The 26,469-nt window shown below is 39.4% G+C and overlaps 1 long non-coding RNA gene across 2 annotated transcripts in view; it reads left to right on the forward strand.

Annotated features, from left to right (window-relative positions):
* The first annotated feature begins 12,988 nt into the window (after window positions 1-12,988).
* LOC108300735 overlaps window positions 12,989-26,469 on the forward strand; it is a 25,533-nt gene continuing 12,052 nt past the window's right edge. Inside the window, exons 1-2 of one of the 2 annotated variants that reach the window (XR_001823574.2) lie at window positions 12,989-13,230; window positions 23,516-23,648. This is a non-coding gene — a long non-coding RNA (uncharacterized LOC108300735). Of the gene's footprint in view, window positions 13,231-22,981; window positions 23,012-23,515; window positions 23,649-26,469 lie in introns of those variants that run through there. The other variant, XR_005199279.1, reaches the window with a different exon arrangement.

Below are 26,469 nucleotides of genomic sequence, written 5' to 3' on the forward strand. Positions count from 1 at the left end.
AAAAAAAAAAAGAAAAAGAAAAAAAGCAAGGGAGAGGAGAAAAGATATATGTGGATATGCATAAAATATTTCTGGATGCACCCATAAGAAGTATGGGTTGCTCTCAAATAATGACGAGTTGGGGGAGACTGAGTAATAAGAAGGAGATTTTTCACTATATACTCTTTTTTATGTGTTGAATGTTGTAAAATCTAAGTTTAAAATAAAAATAACATGCTGGGCCAGGTATGATTGCTCATGGCTGTAATCCCAGCACACTGGGAGTCTGAGATGAGAGGACTGCTTGAGGTCAGGAATTCGAGACCAGTGTGGTCAAACAACCGAGACCCCATCTCAAAAAACGCAAAATAAAATAAAAAAATAAAAATAAAATGCAAATGAAGAGACTAATGTGATTTTCTAAGTATCTCTTGAACACAGAACTAAAAGATATATCGGTAATAGTAATAACAACAATAAGGTTTTGTATATATATCTGAAATATGTAATTTATAAGGTATTCTTGCATGTATTATGTAATTTAATCATAATTTCATAATGGCTTTCCTTATAAGATGGGATATGACTTAGCTCCATTTTACAGAGAAACTTAGATTAAGCAACTTGACCCAGGTCGTGTGGGTAATAGATGGCACTCGAATGGTTTGACTCCAACAAAGTTCAATACTTCCATCATATAGAAGAGGACAGGAGAGAAAAACAGTCCAGAAACACACAGAAGGGCACCCCTAACCTGATAGAACAGGGTAGACAGAGTAAAGTCCACATTAAGATAAAGCTAACAAAAATGCAAAAGATTGCAAATTTAAATATAGTCAGAACAGGAAAAAGAATTTCCTAAAGCTCACTTCCTGTGAAAGATGACAGAGAGAAGATGGACTTGGCCACATTCTAATTTGCTTTTATCATCATTTTATCATCTTCTCTCTTGACATGATTGGCTGGAAAGAAGAAAGACACTTGAGAAAAAGCAACTGAAGCCTGAGATTAGTTAAGGGATAAAAAGAGAGTGCATAATTACGCTAATGAGCTTGTGAATCTCATTACCCATTAAGATTACATTCTGGATACAAAATGAGCTCGTGTTAGCGATGTGTGGGGGACAAGGGAGGTGCTGGGAAGCTGAACACGTGTACATCTCCAGTCTTTAAAGGGATGGAGAAAAGAGATCTTGCAAACCACAGGCCATAAACTGTGTTTGCTATTGACTCTAGACACAATTCTAGACAGGATTAACAAAGAAATCAGTTAGAAACCCTTTAAAATAGCCTAGTCACAGAATGGAATCAATGTTTCATGTAGATTATGTATTAGATTGCTTGGGCTGCCAAAGTAAAATACCACAGATTTGGTGATTTAAACCACAACAACTTACTTTCTTGTAATTCTGAAGTCTAGAAGTCTGAAACCAAGGTGTTAGTGGGGTTGGCTTTTTCTGAGGCCTCTCTCTTGGCCTACAGATGGCCGTCTTTTCCCCATGTCTTCACATGGCCTCCCCTTTGTACCTGTGTTTAAATTTCCTCTTCTTGTAGGGACACCCATTATACTGAATTAACCTACGTAATGACCTCATTTGAACTTAATTACCTCTTTAAAGACTATCTCCAAGGTCTGTTACATTCTCAGGCAATGGGAAGTTAGGACTTTAATACAGGAATTTTGGAAGGCTACAATTCAGCCTATGACAGATTTCTTTTTATTTTTAATGATGACAGAGCTGAAAAGAGACAAACAAAACACCATATTTTAAAACTAAGATGGAGGGTTGGTGTGTTAGAATCAAACGGAATATTCTTCCAAATTATATTTCCTATTCCCACCCCATACATAGAGATTCTGATTATTCAGTATTCCCACACACACACCAAATCCTTGATACATAAACATGTGATCACCTTTGAAAACAGCTAGTAAAGGAGAGGTGAGGATGGGATTTCTTGATCCTCACACTTGAGGGCAGGGATAGTGGTGACAGAGACCAAATGTCTGAGATGTACCTGCAGGCAAGAAAGGAAGGTCCCTGAACTGTCTGTGGCTGGGAAGAGGCCACAGGGCATAAAAGTAGAAAGTCCTAATAGGGCCTCTAACGGCTGGAGTTGTACGGTAAATGGACAGGAGTCTTTTTAAGGTAATGAGGTCCCTACAGAAGATCGATAGATTGATTATAGTGGGATTTGTGTTGAAGATAAAGTGTTGGTTTAGATTCTACCAATCTATTGATTCTATCATTTATGATTCTATTATCATTGAGATAAGAAAATTAAATATAGAGAGATTAGTTATCTTAAAGGATAGGTCCAAGTTCAGAAGGCTGTACCTGAGATTGTACATTGATAGAAGCCTATTATATACAGTCACCGACTGAATAAGGATGTTTCATTCAACAATGGATTGCACACATGAATACAATGGTGGTCCCATAAGATTACAATAGAGCTGAAAAATTCCTATTGCCTAATGGCATCATAGCAATAACATCATAGCACAATTATTTTTTATAAATTTAGTGTAGTCTAAGTGCATAGTGTTTATAAAGTCTACAGTAGTAGACAGTGATGTCCTAAGCCTCACATTCACTCACTACTCACCCACTGACTCACCCAGAGCAACTCCCAGTCCCACAAGGTCAATTCATGATAACTGCCCTAGACGGTATACCACTTTGTAATCTTTAATATATATATTTTTTTACTATACCTTTTCTAGGTTTAGATACAAAAACACTCAACATTGTGCTATAGTTTTCTACAGTATTCAGTATAGTAACATGCTATGCAAGTTTGTAGCCTAGGAGCCATAGGCTGTATCACATAACCTAGTTATATAGTAGGCTATATCATCTATGTTTTTGTAAGTACATGCTCTAAGGTTTGCACAATGACAAAATCTCCTGCCGACATTTCTCAGAAGGTATCTCCATTGCTGAGTGACTCATGACAGTATTTGCATGACTTTTTACTGTATACAAAGTGCTTCACAAATCGTATATCCGATATCAACATTATCTCCTTTAGTTATTCACTGGTCAAATCATTCCAATTTTGTTTCCACTTCCACTACTCTACTGAACTATTTTTAACAAGTGATCCTCTATTTTCTACATCACATAATAATTTTCATTTTTATCTCACCAGACTCAAACTCTTTCCATTCCTGTCTTCCATAATGGCACACATTTCTAATGATTCCTCTGACCATTCCTTTTTGATTTCCTGTTGCCACTCCAGGCTTTTGAGCCAGAGAAAGTTGGGACTTCTTGGGGTTTTGTCCTTTCTCCTGTTTAATTCTCAAGCTCTGTATTGTCTTTGAACATATAAACCCACAGCCTCAACCAACTGGTTACTAACATTTCCCAACTGTCTCCAGCCAAGTCACTGCTTCTGACCTCCAAACATTTTTCCAGCTGTAGGTGGAATACCTTTCGCTTGGACATCCCAGAGGATTTTTGCATCTGCATGGACAAAATGGAGTAAATCGAGCCTTCTAGTTTCCCTCTTTGCTCCCCTCGGTGTTCACGGTGTTGTTGGATTACAACGTTGCTTTCCAACCTCCAAGCCATTCACATGGAGATGGTTCTGGATGTTCCCTATTTCACACTCAGAATCAGTCATCAAGTCCTGTCATTTCCTAATCATCTCTTGAACCTGTTCCCTTTTGCTACTTCCTCTGTTATTGCCCTATCTCCGGTATTTATCATCTCTTGCTGGATGAGTGCAATAACCCACTGCAGTCATAATTTCATCAGTCCAACCTCCACATCACAGCCCAAGGTGTCTTTCAGAACACACAAACCTTATGGTGCCACTACCCTGCCACTGTTGCTCATCATTGTCTTTGGGATTAACAAAGAAGCTTCACACCCGCACGGAGTATATACTGCCCTGTCACATTTCTACCTTGCTAGCCTTATCACTCACCCCTCCTACCTAGACACCACATTATATCTAGCAAGTCAGCCTTGCTAGTATGATGTAAGACCTGGATAGCTCTGATCTTACATCATACTCTACCACATCTCTGTGCACATGCTGCCCCTCTCTTGACCATTTTTCTCATTTTCTCTTCTACTCAGCTCAGACTTCACTTCCTTTCTGACATCTTTACTAGCTGTTTTTTTCCTCCTGAAAAATTAGGAATCTCTGCCATGCTCCATGAAACTCCCACAGATTTTTGTATTTGTCCTTTCGTTCTGTATTTCATAGTCCATGTATTTATCCCTTTCAAAGATGTAGGCTCCTCAGGGAGGTACCGCATATCAATCCTCTTTATAACTCAGCAACTTACGCAATGGTGGATTGCAAAATATTTGTTGAATGATCAAAATATGTTCTGCCTAGAAAAAAATACTAGCCATAATTTTTAAAAAATGGACTCTCACTCTGTCGCACAGACTGGAGTGCAGCGGTGCAATCTCTGCTCACTGGAAACTTCGCCTTCTAGGTTAAAGCAGTTCTCCTGCCTCAGCCTCCCGAGTAGCTGGGATCACAGGCACATGCCACCACACCCACCTAATTTCTGTATTTTTAGTAGAGACGGGGTTTCAGTATGTTGGCAAGGCTGGTCTTGAACACCTGGCCTCAAGTGATTGACCCATCTCAGCCTCCCAAAGTGCTAGAATGTATAAAACTGATTGATTCCCATTGCAGAGTGTTAATGCAGTTCATATATCTTTGACAGGCATGCCTGGATTGCCTGAGATGAGTGGCCACTTAACATTCTAGTATTGCTCTTGCCCACTACTACTGCCACGACGTTAGTAGCAAAAAAACAGGTGAGGCTTGGGAAGGCTCCCTGGCCTTTAATCATCACCCGGGTTATGCTCAATTCCTGACTACCTAGATACCCCAACCATCACACTCCTTGGCTTTAACAAGAGATAATGAAGAGGATTTTTTTTTTTAAGGGAGTATGGTGGGTGGGGAACAAATTTATAAAAGGATGTAGAGAGGGCTCTGTGGAGAGGTTCAAGATCAGCAAACAGGCAGCAGCAGTTCAGCTCTCTAGAGAAGAAGGGAAGCATCACACCCCACAGCTCCCAGCTGCAAGAGGAGCTCAAAAAATATTTCAGAAAACCCCCTGTCACGAATTCAGAAACGCACCAGAAGGGAGACATCGCACATCAACCTGGCAGGGCAAGAAATTCAGAGACAAAATGTGGCATATCTCATCCCAAAAGTGGGTTATTTGTGATACTAAAGAAAGCTGCCAAACAGGTAACCCAAGACAGGCTGAATGCCTGCAGGAAGGCAGCAGGAACAAGTCCACGCTGCAGTGGCGTCGGGTGCATGGGCACTGTGAACACCACAATGGTTGGCAGCCCTAAATCACGGCTGGCAAACCAAGGCCTGTGGGACAAATGTAGCCCAAGGCCTATTGTTGAAGAGCCTGTGAGTGAAAGCGATTTTTGTTTTAAAAATATTATACGTATTTAAGAGATTAGCATACAATAGAGACCATATGACTGCAAAGCCACATTTGCTATCTGGCCTTTTACAGAAAATCTTTGCCAACCCCTGTACAGATTCTCTCTGTATCACATGCAGATCCAGAATAATTTACAGAAATGCACTCACGGGGATGAGATTGTTTTTAAACATTTTGAAATTATTATGGCCAACTTGGATTTCTCCATGTGAAAGATTAAAGAGTAGACTTTATTATCTTGCTTCTGAGGACACTCTTTCTCTGGGGAGAGAATCTAGTGTGGAGGAAGCGTAGGACAGGAAGTCAGGAGATCTGGCTTCCAGTGACAACAGCAAGACTGGCTGAGGATCTTAGCAGCTCACCCTGACGCCACTGTCCTCTAATTTCCTGATCTACAAAACAGGGATAATATCTATCTTACTCTCCTCACGTGGTGGTTGTGAGGATACCGTGAGATGACAGATATAGTACGCTTTGCAAGGTTGAAAGGGAAATACAAATAGAGGTATAATGAATAATGACATCATCAACCCTTAATTATTGCTACTTTGGGGGAAGATGAAAGACATGAATAAATTAAGTCATTAGTTATTAGTAGAACTTTCTACTCATTTTTTATCTCTTTCCTCATTAAATCTTTAATAACACAAGTATCAGGATGGATTGAGTTTAAAGTTTTCATCCTTTAATTTGATAACTGTATGTTTTGTTGATTGTGTATTTTGTGCTCAGTACCTGTGGGAGGAGTGAAAATTAACAATGAATGGTTCTAATACAGTCATTAAACTTAGAGGAGGGAGGAAGTTAGAAGCCTAGAAAATTTAAAAGAAAAAATAAAACCAAACCCCAAAAGCCCACTTTATTATCCACCTCACTATCAAAACCTGTTTCTTTAAAGCTGGTTAAAATAGTTTCTATTTAGAATCTAAATCAAGGTTAACCTCCTTGGCAGTACCGCAAACTCAGATATAGTCTGACTTCCTTTTTTCTGTATCAGAGGCAATACTGTTTTTCTATGTTTCTTTCCCTTTCCTTTCTTTGAGCATACAGAAAGACTGCATTTCCCAGTGTTCCTTACAGTTAGGTAGGGACATGAGACTAGGCCTGGATAATGAGCTTAATTCTGAGGGACCTGAGTCACTTCTGGGCCACAGGATAAAAGAGAGATGTAAATTTTTTCTCTTGCCCTGCTCTGCTTATCATAGAAGCTCCATATCAAGATGGCACAGCTCAGCCTGGTACTGATACAAAAACAGACTCATAGATCAGTGGAAGAGAATAGATAACCCAGAAATAAGGCTGCATGCCTACAACTATCTGATTTTCAACAAAGCTGGCGAAAACAGGCAATGGGGAAAGGATTCCCTATTCAGTAAATGGTACTGGTGGAAGTGGCTAGCCATACACAGAAGATTGAAACTGAACCCCTTCCTTATACCACATACAAAAATTAACTCAAGATGGATTAAAGACTTGGTAAAATTCAAAACTATGAAAACCTTGGAAGGCAACCTAGGCAATACTATTCAAGACACAGGCACTGGCATTTCATGAGGAAGACACCAAAAGCAATTGCAACAAAAGTAAAAATTGACAAATGAGGTCTAATTAATTTAAAAGAAAATTTCGCACAGCAAAAGAAAGTGCCCTTTCCAACCTGCTTATAACCCCTCGCACAGCCTTTCAGATCCGAGACCTTAGCCACATTAGAAAAAGCCCCAGGCCACTCTCTAGAGCAGCAGTTCTCAACTTAGGTGCGCCTAAGACTCACCTGGGTGATGGTGGAACTGTTGATTGCGCAGGCTCATTTCCTAATCCTCACCCCCAGGGATTCTCATTCAGGGCTAAGTTGGGGCCCAATATATTTATAATTTTTTTTACTTAGAATCAGGTGATTCTCATGTAGGTTCTCTAACAATACTTCAAGAAAGAGTTATCCAGACTCTCCACCTCTACGGTACCTACGATTCATGTACTGTCTTGTTAAAATGCAGGTTTTGATTCTCTGTAGGTCTAGGATGGGACTCAGCTGTAGCATTTCAAAGAAGTTCCCAAGTGATGCGAAGCCCGGTGGTCCACTCACAACACTTAAGGTGGGAAGCTTTTGCAGTCCAGGTGCCCCAGTAGCAGCGCAGATCAGTTGATTCAGAAACCACGGGAGTGGCACCCACCTTCAGTATGTATGTATACCTCCACAGGTGACTCCAATCCACAATATGGCACAAGACCTCCGGCCCCAGTGGCCACTTTCAGGTGGCAATGGTAGCTTCTAACTCAAGGACTCCCACTAGGCACAGATAAGCAGTATCTAATATCTCAAATAAAGGGATGACTGACTTCAAAGAAGTGAAATTTACAGCAAATAAAACCTGGGTATGACTATGATATTTTCTATTTAACAAAGTCATTGTTGCAGTTGTTTACTTTTATCTGCCTCCAAGGGCACTTGAATTATCCCTAAATGTATTATTTCCCGATAATTAAAAACTATCGTGGGTAGGTTTTATTATGCTTTTGTCATTGAGAATCAGAATTTATTCTGATATATTTTTTCTTTGTGTCTGGATTTACTCCTGATTTCTAAACTGCTGGGTAGTGGTTCAGTGACATAGCTGGACTGTCCTCTGTGTCTTGTAGGCTAATGATAATTGGAATGTGAAGAACATCCATCTGGGCACTCACATACCCAGCACAATTACCCTCCAATTTCCTTCAAATTTCTCCAACCAAGTAATGCTATATGGTCAGGAACTACCTCACATATTCTGAGTGTTTGTTCTGCCCCAACCTGAAATCCAGGTTCCAAATCTGCTTGTTTCTTTCACCAAATGATTAACAAGGAAATAATTTATGTAATTAAATTCTGATTTCTAGAGCTCTCACCTGTTTTTGTGGCAGCTTCAAAGAAGGATTCTTCTGGGACATTTGGTTACAGGAGCCAAACTTCTTTCCTTCTATTCCTGATTATTAAAGCGGGTAAAATATAAGGAAAGTATTTTGTAAACTGTATTGTGCTTGGTCCTCTTACTTTTGACAGTAGCAAGTATTTAGGAGACGTTTTCTGAGATAATCAGGAGTGGCATTTGGTCAGATAATCAAAACACTTAACTGAAATAAGGAATCATTTTAAAATGATGAAAACTATCAAAGTGTTATATTTTAGTGCAAAATATTTGTAGGCAGAGCTGACATTTGGCCAGCATGCACTGCCCATGGCTACATAATTGCTTAAATTTGAGCATCTTTTCTGATGGGACAGACATTTATTCTGCTTGGTCAATGTCAAAACCTTACCAGTTAATAGAGTATTTGGATATAATCCCACTATATTCATCAATATTTTGACATAGAATCAAGGTCCTCTTTTTCAGAGTGGATCTTCTTATAGCAATTCTGAATCATTCCTCCATAAACCACAGCCATAATATGTTATCCTTAATTTTCAGTTTCAAGTTTTTTTTTTTATTGCTCAATGAGAATTGAAAATAACTTGCTATACATAATGAAGACTTCCACACATTTATGATTCCCCCTAGAAATTCCCCCTAATCCTCCTTCTTTTTTTTTTTTTTTTTTTAGATGGAGGCTCACTCTGTCACCCAGGCTGGAGCGCAGTGGTGCCATCGAGGCTCACTACAACTTCCACCTCATGGGTCCAAGTAGTTCTTGTGCCTCAGCCTCCCTAGTAGAGCTGGGATTACAGGCGCCTGCCACCACATCCGGCTATTTTTTTGTGTTTTTAGTAGAGACAGGGATTCACCATGTTGGCCAGGCTGGTCTCAAACCCTGATCTCAGGTGATCCACCCACCTCAGCCTCCCAAAGTGCTGGAATTACAGCTATGAGCCACTGTACCCACTCCCACCTAATCTTTTAGAATATTTCACCTACACCTCATTTAATGGCAATTTTGAAATCTCACCAAAATGAATCTTGACAAGCATTCAATCTGTGATAGAATCAACAATGGCATACTCATATTTATATTCTATGGGTTTACATAATAGCTAATTGAATTATGTAATTATAAGAACTAGCACAACTGTCACGAAATACAAGGAAACAAACACAACTGATCCTGATAAGCATAATTCAAGTGGTGGGAGCCGAAGTTTGCTAGCATTTAGACTCAAATTTAGCCTACTGGTCCTAAGGGTTTAGTCTACCAGGGACACTTTTTATTAAGTAGAAATACATGAAAATGCCGGTTATTCTAGCATTTCTTGACCCACAAAACCAGCGATTTAATATGGTTCAACCAGTATGTTTTATAGAGTGATGACAAGCTGGTCTGGTGAGTTAGTTAAGTGCAGGTCAGCTAAGGCTGCTTCTATTATAATATTCAAAGAGCTGTTTTTCAACATTGTGCTTCCTCTTTAAGTGTTTTGAACTGCCCTTATTAATGGTGCTTATTCTTCTGCCAAGCATTCTACAAAAAATTTTCCTGTAACCTCAAAAGAAAAGTCCCCACAACCCCACCAAATATGCTATGGTTGAATAGGTTTGGGAAACACTATATACCATAGCCACCTAGAAGATTCATAATGATCATTAGCATATTAAAGGCTCTGAGAAGTCCTGTAGCAAAGGCCTTTGTTTAACCTTGTTTACCTTAGAGTTTCATAATTTATTTCACAAAAGTAGGCCGTTTCATGTAACATCTAATCCTGAAGAGCTAATGTTTAATGAAACAACCACACTTTGGTAAACACTACTCAACCAGCATTAAGGAAAGTATTATTCAGACTTTGTAGTAGATTAAACAAATATCATCTTAATGTCTGTTAGAAACAGCACAATTTGTGCAGGTGTCCCAAAGCACTATACAAATTTCATTTTGTGGTAATGTTCCCCTCTTGTACAAATAGAAAAACAAAGGTATAAAGAGGCATTAGATTGCTTGCCAGAATACACACAAGATTGAGACAAACTGGAACCAAGACCCACATGTCCTAACAATGATTTCTCATCTGTGTTTACAAACAGAACCAAATTGCAAATTGTAGCCACTAGCCACTTAACTATTGAAGAGTTAAGGTAAAAAGTATACTCCTTGAGCCAGAAATAGCAAATAAGACTGGGGAACTCTAGGAGAATGTAACATTGACCTGTTTGATTGCTGGTGACTTTCATCAGTAATTGAGAGCAGGGACTCTAAATTTCCAACAGCTACAGGGATTCAAGGATTGGCTGTGTTAGCTCAAAAGCTTCTTGAAGAAAACATGACATGAATATTTGGCTCTCTGTTGAAGAGATTCCGACCTTGAGAGAATGAATCTCAGTCATCTAGAAGGTTAAATAGAATTATGTGTTCTGATGCTCGTTAGAGTAATGGGTGTTTCCCAGCATTTTAGAATTGCATGCTACATGACATGCTAATAACCTTTACAGCATGCCTGCCCATTCCCTCTGCCTGGGTGGGAGGTGTGGAGCGGTGATGTGAGACTTAAGAATCAGATTTATAGACATCTTTGCTCTATAAGTGTTATCTTTGAATACACTCCCACACCACAGGGCCTCATTGCCTCTGTCACAAACAGTATCTGTTATTTCAGAACACTGCAATGCTTACCTCAAGGCCAAGAGAGAGTTGTCAAATAAAGATGAAGAGGCTTTTGGCAAAAAAATAAAAAATAAAAGAGTGCTCTTAAAATGTTTACCTTCTCATACCTAATGGTTTTAGATCATATCTTATTAGTCTAGGAGACCATTATATAAAGTACAATTAAGATCTCCTTGACATTTTCTAGGAGTTCCAATTCAGCTTTGCTAATAGCTATAACTTCATTACTTTCTTTTTTCAAAAATGTAATGCCACATAGTGTTGGAAATGCAGTTTACAATAATGTGGATACCCAGGGTGCATTTGCAGTAATTACACAGAATGTCAACAGCCTCTCAAGCTGGGTCCTGAGCTGATTGCTTTTTGTGACTTTCTAATTTGGGCAACTTGTTGGAATTACTCTTCTCCCTGCAGGCTCCTTCTTCTCCAAGACTGTGCAAAAAGTGCTCTCCAAACTTTTGGTTTGATCCCTTCTATTGAGTTTTATAGTACCCAAATTACAGGAAGAAATTTGAGCTAGGCATAAGAATAGAATAATTGTTCTCATAGCCAGTATCCCACCCAGACAATCGGCAACTTTTGTTTTTTTTGTTTTGGTTTGGTTTTATTGAGACAGAGTCTCTCACTTCATCAACCAGGTGAGTGCAGTTGTGTGATCCTGGTTCACTGCAACCTCCGCCTTCCTGGTTCAAGCTTTTGTCAGGCCTTGGCCTCCTGAGTAGCTGGGATTACAGGCGAGCGCCACCACGCCTGGCTAATTTTTTGTGTTTTTAGTAGAGATGGAGTTTCACCATGCTGACCAGGCTGGTCTTGAACTCCTGACCTCAAATGATCCACCCCCCTCGGCCTCCCAAAATACTGGGATTACAGGCAGCAACTTTTCTTCAATAAATATCTTTTAAGCGTCTGTTATATTCAGCCCCATTCTAGGCAGTGAAGACACCAAGCTGAATAAGACTCTCTCTTGCTGCATTTGCATGTGTTGAAGTAGGAGGGTCCGGACACATCTTTCCATACATGGAAGGATTTCTGCACAGAAAAGACGTCCTGTAAGAGTTAAAAGTTGAGCCGTAAAGTTCTATGCCCTACCCTTTTCCCTTTACATTTTTTCCTCTGTGGCCTCGTGCTATCCAGACCTCTCATTATCAGGCGGCTTAATGTGGCTCGCTATTTGGTAAATAAGCAATAGCTAATATTTATGGAGTGCCCACTCTCTATCAGCTCTGTCATAGCCTCTTCTATATGCAATTCATTTGATCCTGACAATAAATCTATATGGCAGATATGATTATCTACCTTTTTAGATGTGAGGAAACTGAGGCACAGGGAGATTAAGTGTCTCACACCTTAATGAGTGGAGAATCTGAAGTCTGAACCTTGATTATTTGCAGTCAAAGACCCTGCCACTGCTCTGCCATTAGGAGGGAAGTCCTGATAAGGAATCGTGATGGTAAATTAAACAACATCGTCCCCAGAATGTGACTAACGCATGTCAAAAAACCAGGATAGCTGAAAATAAACAGGGTCTGGACAGAAATAGAACAAAGACTTTTCTCTTAGCTACATCTGCTTAAGTACTTATGGCACCAGTTCCTCTGAACTGAGGAATAAGGGCTAAAACAAGAACAGCCCTGTTTGTGATCCGCCATTGTTCAAAACATCATAGTAAGGCTTAGGTTACCTGCTCGGTGTAGCTACATTGATACCATATGAATGGGGCATTCCGTTGAACTAACTGATTTTGTTCTATTTATAAAGTCCTGAAATAAAGGGATGTTTTCCAGAATTATTAAAGTAGAAGCCTGAGCAGGTAAGCTGTGCCCCACCTCACGACTGCTGCCAGAGCTCAGCGGTGTGAAGTGAGCAGATGAGAAAAGTCACACCTCTTGCAGAATCCAATTAAATCAGACTCCTCCATTTTCCTAGTATGACATACTATTTTGATAATAAATTAAAAGCAGGAAGCCAAAAGAGGGTTCAAATTACCTTATGCTCCCAGCATACTAAGGGAGGATGCACCTTTGGGAATGCCTGAAGCAGTTATTTCTGAGACACTCATTATATTTCAGGCAATTTGCGATACGGGAAGAAGGAGTCAGTGAGCAGACAGGTTAACTGTTCAGGTTAGCACTAGATCTCAGAAAGTGCTACACCAGACACGGGGCGGTGTTATGCCACTGATCACAGAGATACCCTTTCTGTTACCCAAGAAGCACAGTCATTCTCAAGGCCAGGATCGCTGGGGTGAGGTTTTTCTCTTTATAGTATCGACCATATTTTTCACTTGCTTGACTGGTCAAAGAACAGGTTTGGTCCTGTCACTAGATGTCTCCAGGGTTAAATGGGAAAGAATTGTAAAACGGTTGTGCTTATTTAAATGGGTTTCTGTTTCATTCTCATTGTCTGTGAATAAACTTTATTGTATGCTGTTTATGTTCCTTTCAAGCTGCTTAATTATCTTATTTTTCTGACTCCAAGTCCATTTGAGACTGGCTGAAATAAGTTCCAACTTTTATTTCTGATTTTCTTGACCACTGAGTTGGTTTTGGTCATGCTTTCAATATTGTCATGCTGCAAGTTATTGGTTATAAAACTTTTGCGTATTGCTATAATTGTGTTGACTAAAAAACTTAAGAATGCTTTATTAATAGATTTGAAAGCGTACAGTATACAGAAGGCAGATGAAATATGTTTGAGATTTTTTTCTGTATATTTATACGAGAGGCTTTTTTTTCTGTTTCATACTACCTATAGCGGGCTCTACAATCTTAAATCTATGCTGAACACTGAGCGTATAAAGTTTTAATGCAACCTCCTAAACTTTCTGTAAATTAATCATATGTGGATATATTTATGATATTAAAAAATGAAAATGTGGGGTCTTATGATGGATGAAAAAAAATACTGTCCTCAAATATTCACTCAGGTGAGAGGGATTAACTGAGACTAAGTTGTTACCATTTCCTCTTGAGTAAATTGTAGAGTATGAAGGACAAATAAACAGGCAAAATAATAAGAAGAAAATACGTCACAGCGTAAATGAGATGTGCCATGATAGTGTTCATGAGGAGACTATGACAATACATAAGTTTCTCAAAAGAAACAGATCGCACTGAACAAAAAGAACAAAAGAACTGAGCAAAAGTTACACATTTGTTGTTTGTCAAAACTTGTACCGATACAATTAAGAGCTGTGTATTTTACTGTATGCCAGTTAGTTTTTTTAAATTATGCATTATTTAGAAACTTGTGAAATGGTGACTAGAAGCACATTGGTGAGCATTTTAGTGACACTTTAAAATTTTTATTTATTTAAAGTAATATCTAGTAAAACAGACTATTGGATGCACAGTTGTTTGACTCCTAACACATGGACAGATGTATCACTCCCCTAAAACTTCCTCATGCTATCCTTTCCTGTCACACTTTCCCAATACCTTTAATCCTTGTAAATCACAGATCTCTTCTCTATTTACATAGGTTTGTCTTTTGTAGAATATCATATACATGAAATCACACCACATGTAACATTTTGAGACTCATTTCTTTCACTCAGCGTAAGATTAATGCAAGCTTCTCCGTGTTTCTATAGTTTATTCTTTTTTTAAACTTTTAAGTTCAGTGTTATAAGTGGACTTTTGTTACATGGGTAAACTTGTGTCATGGGGGTTTGTTGTACAGATTCTTTCAACACCCAGGTATTGAGTCTAGTACCCATTCATTGTTTTTCTTTATCCTCGTTTCCCACCCTTGGCCCCTCAAAAGGCCCCCCAGTGTGTTTCATTCCCCTCTATGTGTCCATGTGTTCTCATTTACAATTACGAGTGAGAATATGGAATATTTGGTTTTCTGTTCCTGCATTAGTTTGCTAAGGATAATGGCCTCCAGCTCCATCTACATCTCTGCAAAAAACATCATCTCATTCTTCTTTATGGCTGCATAGTATCCCATGGTGTATATGTACCACATTTCCTGTATCCAGTCTATCCGTGAATGGCATTTAGGTTGATTCCATGTCTCTGCTATTGTGAATAGTGTGTATTCCTTTATATTGCCGTGCAGTAGACCATTGTTTAGATGTACAATTCATTTATCTATTCAGTCATTTAAGAACATTTCAGTTTTTTATAGTTTGGAGCAATTGTGAATAGAGAAACTACACTCATTAGTTTATAGATATTTGTGTGACCATGAGATCTTTATTTCTTTAGGTTAAATATCTGGGAGTGCGATTGCTGTGTCATATGTAAGTGCATGTTTAACTTTATAAAAAACTTCAAACTGTTTTCCAGAGTGGCTGTGCCATTTTGCATTCCCACTAGTTCAGTTGCTCTTTATCCTTGCCAGCGTTTGATATTATCAGGGTTTTTAAAAAGTCATTTTAGTCATTCTACTAGATATGTACTGGTAGCTCATGGTGATTCAATTAGTGTTTCTCTATTGATAATGATGTTGAGGATTATAAAGGATTCTGAAGGTTAGCATTCTTACATGCTAACAAGTTAGCCTAGCACAGTTTCATAAATGCTGACAAAAGACATGAGATTCCTGGGTCAGAGATGAAGGATGGTGATTATGCACAATAGTACCAGTAGCTGGAATAGCTGCATTTGTCTCAGTTCTCTAAGTTTCATTTCTATGGGGTGTCAGGAAGAGGGGCAGGTGACACCTGTGTATGCAGCTGATTGAATTATAATCGAGGAATCCTAAACCTAGAGAACTCAAATATTTATAATGGGCAAGAAGCCTTCTTACCCTTACTATGAAGGGGGACAGCATATCTGTCTTCCAAGGCTGTCTGCTACACAAACATCCTGAAAAAATTGAAACAAAGGCCAGCAGTGCTTCTGATTCAAAGGTGGGGGATAGCAGATAACAAGATTCTTGTTCTCATGGGGAGAGATAACAATATAAAAGAAAAACTCAGGAGGAGAGGTCCTAGAGAAACTTTGCCAATAGAATGTTGTTAAAATAACCCAGTGTGAAGTGATGGAGAGTGGCCAGGGCTAGGGCAGTCAAGAAAGCGATGACCAGATGGGTGTGACATGGAGGCATTGAAACAAAGAAACAGGATTTACAACATTAACTAAAGAGGAGAGAAAAGAAAGCACCACTCCCAAGCTGCAAGTTTGTTTTAAATAAAGTTTTATTTATAAAATTATTTTAAACTTTATTTTTAATTAAGTTTTTATTTTTATTTTATTTATTTTGAGGTGGAGTTGCCCAGGGTGGAGTGCAGTGGTGTGATCTGGACTCACTGCAACCTCCACCTCCCGAGTTCAAGTGATTCTTCTGCCTCAGCCTCCCGAGCAGCTGGGATTACAGGTGTGAGCCACCGGGCCTGTCTAATTTTTGTATTTTTGTATTTTAATTTTGTGTAGACGGGGGTTTCACCATATTGGCCAGGCTGGTCTCAAACTCTTGACTTCAGGAGTTTGAGATTGTAATCTCTCCCCAAGACCACCCACCTTGGTCTTCCAAAGTGCTGGGATTACAGGAGTGAGCCACCACGTCTGGCCTAAGTTTTCATTTTTAAATAAAATAATTTTTACAAAATAAAGGTTTTTCAGTTATGTTATGCATTCAAAATTGGTACTAAAGTCATAAAAATTAGGTATTAGCTGTATAATCAAACAAAAGGTATTTTGCAGTTCTATCTCAAAAATTAAACTGTTCTGTGACTTTGAAGAAATCACTTCTTTTTTAAAGTTGTATTTCCCCGTGCAAAATTGAGGCAAAAATGTGTGTTTCTATTCCTTTCACGGGAAGATTGTACCTCATTCAGGTAAGGGCAGCGAACTTTTAGCATGAAGTGAAAGTTTCTCTTTTGGCTTTAGGAGAATCTTTAAAATGAGAAGTATTTGCGTTTTGTAAAAATGTAAATGTTTCCAGCTGGAATTAATTCTCAAAAGTATAGCACATGGTGCAGGGGCATTGGCTCCAAAAATCCAGTGGAAAAAGGCATGAGTTGATGAAGGCTGGGAAGAAACCTATTTCTCTTTGAAAACAGTGGCAATGGCAATGGTTTCTCCCTTGAAAAATAAGCATTGTTTTACATGATTCTCAAAGCAATATTCTGCTTAGCTAGGAATTTTTGTTAATCTCATTTAGGAAATTGAGTCTCAAAAGGCTAGGGACTGCCCAAGGTTACGCCAAGATTGGCAACCTGCAGAACTAGATTTTTAACTAGGTTCTCCTCCTAAAAGTCTTTCCACCCCACTATAAATGCCTTCTTCCCTGCAAAAAGGGGCCACACTGTTCCTTGTAGACCTCAAAGGAGAGCCAAGGTGTTCGCCTCCTGAATGTACACGTTACTGTTCTGTTGTATTTTGTAGTCTCATTTCTGCTCTTTGGGACATCTCTTTGGTATTCTTGTGGGATCTCTCTCTACCGCATTCTACTTTATGTGATGATCTGTTCCATAAAGTGATTTTTAAAAGGAGACAACACCACCGCAGGTGATCTGGAGGCTTCTGGAGGACCTCAGTGACTCAGGTCCAGTCTAAGGAGGGCCATAGATGAGGCTGAAGAAGGATGGATCCACATGCTTAGAGGAGATTCGGAAATGCTGTTCATTTGGGTCCATCGCGCTCATCTGTCCCAATGAGTTTGAAGAACCAGGATCCCAAAGAAATCTTGTCAGCTTGGCTAAGCCCTATTTCAGAATAATTTCCCTGGGAAGGGATCATCATGCTGCTTCTTTGCATAGAATGTCACGCTAGAAAACAATTCTTCTCATGACTGCAAGTCTGTTTAAATTCCTACTTTGGGCCAGATACTTTGCATTGTTCGTTACCTTATTTAGCCCTCCCAACCACTCAGCAAGACAGATATTATTTTTCTCCTTCTATAGAGGAGAAAACGGAGACTCAGAGAGGTAAAGCATTATTGCCAGCTGCTAAGTGTTGTTGCCAAAATGTGAGCATGGATCCACGTAGTTCTGGAGCCTACGTTCCTTCGCCATACCATATTGTCTCGCATCAGCTGTTACAGAGCAGGCGTGCCAGGTTAGCAGTGTCAAGATAAAGGATAATTTTCTCTTTTGCTCATGACATTTCCAGCATTACCTGCCTGGCTTCCCTATTCTTAAGTACCCAATCTATTCTCCTGGGCTTTAGCAGAACCTGATCCTGAAAGGCATGAACATCTTAGACAAGTCTCAGCAAGCTGGCACCCGGGGATGCTCTGTGGGTGAATAACCCTGCTCACGGGACAGGAAAAGGACCCTAGGACCATGCTAAAATGGAATCTGATTTTCACTAGTGGGATGCGCGGCATTTCTAAGGCTTGTCTGACCTCTGGTGAAATACCCCTTCTAAAGTTCATCGTAACAATACTTAGAGAAAATTCTGAATCCCGACAGTGGATTTGCCTGTGCCCAGTCAGTTGTTCCTCTTTTCTGCTACATGATAACCATTATTTCCTTCTCTCCTGCTCTAGGTCCTGGCAGAGACATCCATTGACTATGTCAGTTACGTTGCCAATGCCTCCAGAAGGCTTTCTCACTGCTGCCTGCTGATTACGCCCGCACTGCAGCCACTGCTGCCCAAAATGATGGTCCGAAGGCTACAAATGTACAGGACACTAATTTTCCTGGAAGGCTGGCACCATCTTCCAGAGCTCCCAGCGAAGTGTCTCGCCCTTGCCAATGCTACTAGAACAGAGCTGCCACTTTGTGCTCTTAATATCCAGGCAAATTTAGTGAATTTCCCCCAATCTCTTTTTTTCTTCTGTTATTTATATTGCCACACCATCCCTTTTGACCAAGGACTCCTTAGGTGCTAAGCCAAATATCCAAGTGGCAGACATGGTGTGGTTCTCACAATCTCTTCTCCCTATCTAACCTCGGACCTGTGTCCTCATGTCATACTCTGGCACTAAAGATGAATTTTTCGTAGGATTGCTCTTGGTCCTTCACTCAGCCTTAAAGGACTCCCTTCTGTGATCCTACAGGCATGTCCATATCGGCTGGTTCCTAAGTGCACACAACATCTCTGGATTTAGAAATATATATATATATGTATATCCTCATAAAGTTAATTACATTTCACGTTTCATATTTCTGTTAGGCAGTCAATAACATTCTCAATAGGGTTGTTTCCAGTATCTTTGAATAATAATACTTAACGTGTATTTATCTCCTCCTGTATACAAGGCACCATAGTAAATATTTTACAGACATCATCTTATTCAATACTCTCAATATTGACAGGTGGGAGGTACTTTTGTTGTCTTCATTTTACAGATGAAGAAACAGATGCCTCAAGAAACTAAATACCTACCCAAGATCACACACCGAGCGTTACAGAGCTGAGTTTCTAACTCCAGCTCTCTGCCTCCAAAGTCTGTAGGGTGAAGCACGGTCTCGTTTCATGACACTGGAAGGATGCATATTATTATGGCTATGCATGAAGTCTGCAAGGGGATCTTCTACGTTGTTTAATTTTTTTAATATTGCTTTTAAGTGGGCATCATTGTGTCTAATTACCTTTTTTTTCTAGGCTCAGCTTAGTCTGTCTCGATTTACGTCCTTTTTTAGAACAACATTTTGTTAAAGAAAGTATTTCATAAGGACAGAGTAACATTCTAAAAGATGTGGTCTTTCCAGACTTTTCTATCCAACTTGCCCCCATTTTGATGAAATATGCTGGAAAAACTTCTTTGGATTAAAATTGCCCTTTTAAAAATCACAGACAAATCTGGGCAAATAGTAAAGCACTATTTCTCTTTTGGTTACAGTAGAAACCCCAAGACAACTAGAATTGCTCTGCTCAGGAGCCCGGTCAGGGAACATTCATTGTAGGATTCAAAGGGGACTGCTGCCCCCTTTAACCTGAGCCAGGAACAGGAAGTGCCGCAGCTCCACTGCCCAAGTCTGCAAATCTTCTGGCTTGTTGTTCGGCACAGGGTGTGTGTTAATCATTCACCTCAAGGATTTCTTAAAGAGTATTTATTCCCAAAATAGAGATGTGGAAGTCAGCCTAGACCACTGGGCAATAATTCCATCTCCTGTAACTTTCCCATAGGGGTAAATCTAATCAATGTCACTGTTGTTGAAATTATACAAGCGAACCAACTACAGAGTGGAATTTCCCTCCCACCACTCCCTCCCTCTTGTTTTCATGTACTTTGTAACCTGAGGAGACGTTTCCATGAGGAAGCAGAGTTTATGTTGAAGTTACTGAGTGATGTATGGGAGATCTCAAACACAAGAGCTGCCTTTAGACGTTAAAAAGAATAAAACTCTCTTGTGCCCACGATGGACTTGGGCAAGTAGAATGCTCAATGTTTTCCTTTGCAGAAACATTGATCCCCTCACGTGGGGATCTCACAAGATACCCACTGTGCTCTATTCTGATGTCCCCATGGCCACAGAGCTGCCTAAATTACGTGGCCCAGGAGGGATTTTTATCCGTTGGCAACGACGCTCATTCATGATTGTGTGGGCAGCACACTTTGCTTTACTTGGGAAAAGATTTCCTAATGTAGTGATGCCTGCCTAAATATAAGCCGTCTTTGCACACGTGAAACTAAATGGAGATTTGACTTAATGATCTAGTAATTCTGGTTAGTGCTTCAATTTAGAAAGAAAAGTGAGTAGGCTTTTCTTTAGTTTTTCTATAGTAATTTCTTCAAAGCCAAGAAACTTTGCATTTATAGTTATACCTAGAATTAAAGTTGTTGAAGCTTCTATTCTCGATTCCATCTTTCTTCAAGATTGCTTATTTTTTATCTTTTCCATCTCAACCATATTCTGAAAATTAGCATAATCTTGTGAACATTTCTGAACTACAACATTTAACAGAATTGAATCACGAACAAAAATATTTCACCCAGCAGTTTTTTGACACTTGACAGATGATGCTTACACTTATTTACTCTCTGACAAAATTATCTGAAACCTAACTCAATATTTAATTTTCATGGGAGTTCCACAATGCAGGGGTTGACAGCAGCGTCCTCATTCAATCCTTCAGGCTCAGCCCTTTCCTCTCAGTGGACCTCAGTGGCACTGAATCAGGTTAATCAGAATCCTTGATGCAGAACATAGCACCTCTTTGATCATTCATTCATTTATGTAGGTATCTATTTTTCACAATGCAGTAAGCACCTATAAATTTACCATCCAACCTGAAGCCTGGGACCTTGACAATAATTTCCATCTAGCTACATGGCCATTCCTCTTTCAATCTTCTTGCTTCCCCACCCAAGGTAGCCATCATCCTGAATCACAGGTCTCTGGTTCTCTTACTTCCTTTGAATATAGTTAGCTCACCTATATGTATTCCTCAAAAGTAAATATTTTTAGTTAGGTGCTTTTACTTTAGGAATAACTATTATTTTACCAAAAGAATGCCTATTATAAAAAGGGCTTGTGCTATATGTAATATTCTGAGTCTTTTCTTCCTCCATTTAATAAAACTTTTAAAGATTCATCTGTTTTCAAAAGAAGATTTAATTTTGAGGGTCTTGCTTTGGGTACTGGCTCTCAAACTCATAGGATGCATTGAATTCCATTTAATCTTTATCTCTGGAGCCAAACTGGTTCCAAATTGAGGAGAAATTCTGATCATAAATACAGTTTACTTCCCTAGAGATCCCTGCATCCATTACACCTGGAACATTTTCTTTCTTTTATGCACGAGGTGGATTTCATAAAGGGGATTGGGGGGCTGCTAAGGTGGGATATTGAGTCCCTTGTTTGTCTTGAGTAGGCATCGTGTGCTGGGTTCGGTTTCTGACACAGGAAAATAAAGGTTGTGTGAACGAATAGGTAAACGCTAAAAACCATCTAGAGCACAATGACTAATTTGTGTAATTCGTTAGATTTTGCCTTTTGGCATTTTTATTCTCAGATGAATGGTTGTGTTGTTAGGTGGAGGCTGTTGCTCCCTTTGGGAGCTATTAATCCTGTGGCAATGCTGGAAATGGTACTAGCTCACAGTTACGGGCTGCTCCAACGTTTCCGGCCTGGTGCTATGTGCACATGCAATGCGATTGCTCATTGCATCTTTTCCACAACCATACGAAGCTGAAGTAAGTGCTATGGTTACCCTCATTTACAGATGAGAGGTTTGAGTCACAGAGAAGCACTTAAAGTTTTGAGTGCGTGCTGAATTTGGTCTATGGAAATGGTGAAACAGAAGAAAAAGGAAACTAACATATTCAGGTCCTAGAACATCCTTGGCACATTGCACAGTGTTCAATTTAAACCAAAAGAAAGCCTAGAGGAAGGAACTCTAACTCTAGACAGGACCAGTAGGGTCCTGAAAAATCAAATTATTTGCTAAGTATAGTGAGCTAGAAAATGAAAGTAACAGAGAGAAATCAAGGATTCCTCAGAATCTGCCTATCTAAGATAAACGAGGGACCCAATTAACAGCCCCCCAGTACCCTGCGTGTCATTTCACCTTAACCGTAAAGTGAAAAATGAAGTCTCTGGTGTAATTGATATCATCTTTATTCAAAATTGCTTAGTTTTTATCTTTTCCATTTCAGTTGTATTATGAAAATTAGTATAATCATGTGAACATTTCTGAACCACATCATTGAATAGAATTGAATCAAGAAAAAAAATGTTTCACCTAGCAGTTTTTGACATTTGACAGAGGACGTTTACATTTATTTACTTTCTGAGAGAATTACCTGAAATCAATAAAACTAACTCAGGATATAATTTTGAGGGTCTTGCTTTGGGTTCTGGGGGTGGGCGTCCAGGAGTTCTTGATTTTTACAGTAGATGATGCATACAATCATAAATTTCTCTTCTGTTTGAACCAGGTTGTCTATAAAGTTTAACTAATATTTGGGTTCATTTCCTAAGCTGCTGTAATAAAGTACCACAGGCCTGTGCAGAGAATCACCAGGAGGAGGCGGTCACAGTGAGCTGAGATTGCGCCATTGCACTCCAGCCTGGGCAACAAAGCTAGACTCTGACCCCCCAAAAAAGTACCACAAACTAGGTGGCTTAAGCAACAGAAGTTTACAGTCTCACAATTCTGGAGTCTGAAAGTCTAAAATCAAGGTGTCAAGAGTTAGTTTCCCTGTGAGGGACAGGTCTCTCAAAGGCCTTTCCCCTTGCCTTGTAGATGGCTATCTTCTCCATATTGCGTCTCCCTATTTCTGTATCCAAGTTTCCCCTTTTTATAAAACCACCAGTTATATTGGACCCAAGCTCATCCTAATGGCCTCATTTTAACTTGATCACCTCTGTAAAAACCCTATCTGTCAATAAGGTCCCATTTCCAGGTACTGGGTGTTAGGATTCCAACATGTCTTTTTTGGGGCAGGGTCGCAATTCAACCCATAACAGAATTTAATCTCAGACTCTTCAGAAATGAGATGTATTAGGCTCATCATGGAGCCCAGGATTCTGGATGCTTATGAAGTATCTTGTTTGGCATTTAATCCTGAGGATCACATGTGGTTGAGAACCAACCTTGGGCTGATGAATGAAAACAAGAAAAATCAACACAGAATGTGCCTGACCCTAGATAGTGTAACTTGTAATATTGACCCTCTCTCCTAGCTGAGAGGTATGCTGTGTCTCTCCTATATGTGTGACTCCAGGAAGGAAAAGGACACCTTGCCGGGTGTCCCCCTCCCGAACTTCTAGTCCCATTGACTGTGGCCATCCCTCCGCACTCTGGAGCAGTGCTGAAGTGAGTTTCTATTGCAATCAAAGGAGCCTTGCTGATCTGCTGCTTAAGTAGGAAGGTCTGAATGGGTTTCTCTCCTTATATTCCTCAGGTCCCATACTGTAACCACGAGTTTCCATACTCCTTATGCTTACCTTTTGATCAGGACATGACATTTTACCTAGTTGGCATGTAAGAGAAATGTAATTTTTAAATATTGTTTCTAATTTCTAAACAATTCCAAAAATGTACAATGAATATTTTTATATATGTCTAGTGCATACATGTGAAACTTTAGAAGTGTGAGGTGTGTGCACGTGTGGGATCACTGGGTGGGAGATTATGTGCATATTCAGCAATACATGTGTCAAATAGCTCTTCGAAGTGCTTGTACCAATTTAAATTTCCCTAAGAACTGTCTGAGAGTAAGTACCACTGTTCTACATCTTCAATCATATTTAATAATTTTAAAATGTTACCAAAAATTTAAATGTTACCAAAGGACATGTGTTTTGTGAAATAAAATTCTCAAAGCTCAGGAAGAAAAAGATAAGAAAGATCTTTGACGCCAAGGTGGTGGTAAATGTTGCATTGTTATCTCAGCTGATAACACTCTTCCTGCTTATTATGGGATGTAGGCCATAATGGCAATGGAGTGAGTGAGCAACTGCATAGAGATAAATTTTTAAATTCACATCAATATTAATCACATATCTTAACATGTATTTCTTTAAGATTCATAAAGTTGGGAAGGTCTTCATGCTTTTAGGCAGCGGTTTTCCTCTTTTGTAAAGTACTTATTCATACCGTTCACTCATCTGTATTGGTTGCTTTTTGCTGTTATTCTATAGATGCTATTTGTAAGTTCTGCGTACTAACTCTATAGCAATGAAATGTCTAACATATATATTTTTACAGCATAGTCTGTACACTCTCTTCGTTGTGATGTCTATTATATTGCTGTGTTAATATAACAAAATAGAGAAATGTAATTTTGATACCCATCTGATCTGCCAATGTGGGACATGAGGACAGAGACAGACTCCAGCAGACACCGTTAGTACAGAGATATTCAGGTGCAGATTTATCTCAAATTATTTTCAATGTTCAAGGACATGTGTTTTGTGTAATAAGATTCTGAAAGCTCACAAAGAAAAAGATAAGAAAGATCTTTGACGCCAAGGTGGTGGTAAATGTTGCATTGTTATCTCAGCTGATAACACTCTTCCTGCTTATTATGGGATGTAGGCTTATTCCTCCCTATTATGGGATATGGATTATTTTTTGCACATGTATGTATGCCCATTTGTGCTTTTAGGAAGGAGAGAGGAGGAGACTGGGACCGTGACAGAGATAAGAGAAACCCTTTAGATGTATTTCCAAGAGATTCATGGCCTGCTGTTAGAATGCACATAGATATAATTAAATAAAAAAAAAATCTGCTGGGAATCTGTAACCCAGGAGGATCTCGTTTATTTTTATTCCAGGACCCAAGTAGCCATAGTTATTAAAGGTGGGTGATTTCCTAGCAGTGGGAACACAGACATAGATTCCTAAATCTGCCAAGCCTGACCTCTCTGAGCAACTGATGTTCACTTTTTTGGACCAGGTGTCCTGCATGGAGATCCATCTCTCCCTGGTGATGGACAGGAAAAATCCTCTTTGCTTCTACCTGCGAGCCACTCCCAATGCAGGGTGGTGAGGCTCTACCTTTGAATGTCCTCAATGAAAAACCATATAAAAACACAACCCAGTAACCTTCACATTCACGTGAGACATCAACAGTCCTGGGTGTGTTGATACTTCCCAATCTCAGAGTTATTTTCTACCCATTCATAACATTACTGCCAATATGGATTGTGCCTGTATGACTTTTTGCTTTATGACTCTTGGGTTATAAGGCCTGCTAACTGCCTTAGGAGATATAGAAATAGGTTGAGATTTAGAGGCAAAGGCTCACAGACCAAGTGCTAAAAACCACAGGATTCAATTGATCGGGTGTTAGTGTCTGTATTACTCTCATACTTCCATCTTCCCACCATCCATGGCTGTCAGTTGTTACCCAAAGATATAACTCAGCAAATTCTGATTTGCCAAGAACTAGCCCATGCTTCTTTTTTTTTCCAGACCTTTCCAGTTTTATTAAGGCAGCTTATTTTAGAGTCTAACTTTTCAGAATTGCCTAAGAGAAGGCAATGTGCAGGTTTTAGTCTTTCAGTTGTTCATTTTAATGCAGTTAGCTAAAATAAGTTCTTCTTTTTTATATAAAATACATATCAACACATAGTTTTCTGTTCAAAAAATGGCTTCTGTAACTATATAGGTATAGTGATAATTATTATTGCTTGCTAATAATAATGTAACCATCTTACAAAATATTTGAAAACACTCTGTAGAATGTGAATTGATTCAGAAAGAGGTATATTGTTCTACTTTCTTTATCAACAAGGTAAAAATATTTTTGTCTTTACCTAATTTTCCAGTTTTCGATAGCTTTATTCTGTCTTTCTGTCGAATTTCCCCAGATTCTCTGATAAGGCATAAGGGCTTATAAAAGAGCCATAAGGGCTGGGTGCAGTGGCTCACGCTTGTAATTCCAGCATTTTGGGAGGCTGAGGCAGGCAGATCACAAGGTCAGGAGTTCATGACCAGCCTGGCCAATATGGTGAAACCCCATCTCTACTAAAAATACAAAATTAGCTGGATGTGGTGGCAGATGCCTGTAATCCCAGCTACTCTGGAGGCTGAGGCAGGAGAATCACTTAAACCTGGGAGGTGGAGGTTGCAGTGAGCTGAGATCACACCATTGCACTCTAGCCTGGGCAACAAGAGCAAAACTCCATCT

The sequence above is a fragment of the Cebus imitator genome, unplaced genomic scaffold (assembly GCF_001604975.1).
Source record: "Cebus imitator isolate Cc_AM_T3 unplaced genomic scaffold, Cebus_imitator-1.0 Scaffold29, whole genome shotgun sequence".
Classification (NCBI taxonomy): Eukaryota; Metazoa; Chordata; class Mammalia; order Primates; family Cebidae; genus Cebus; species Cebus imitator.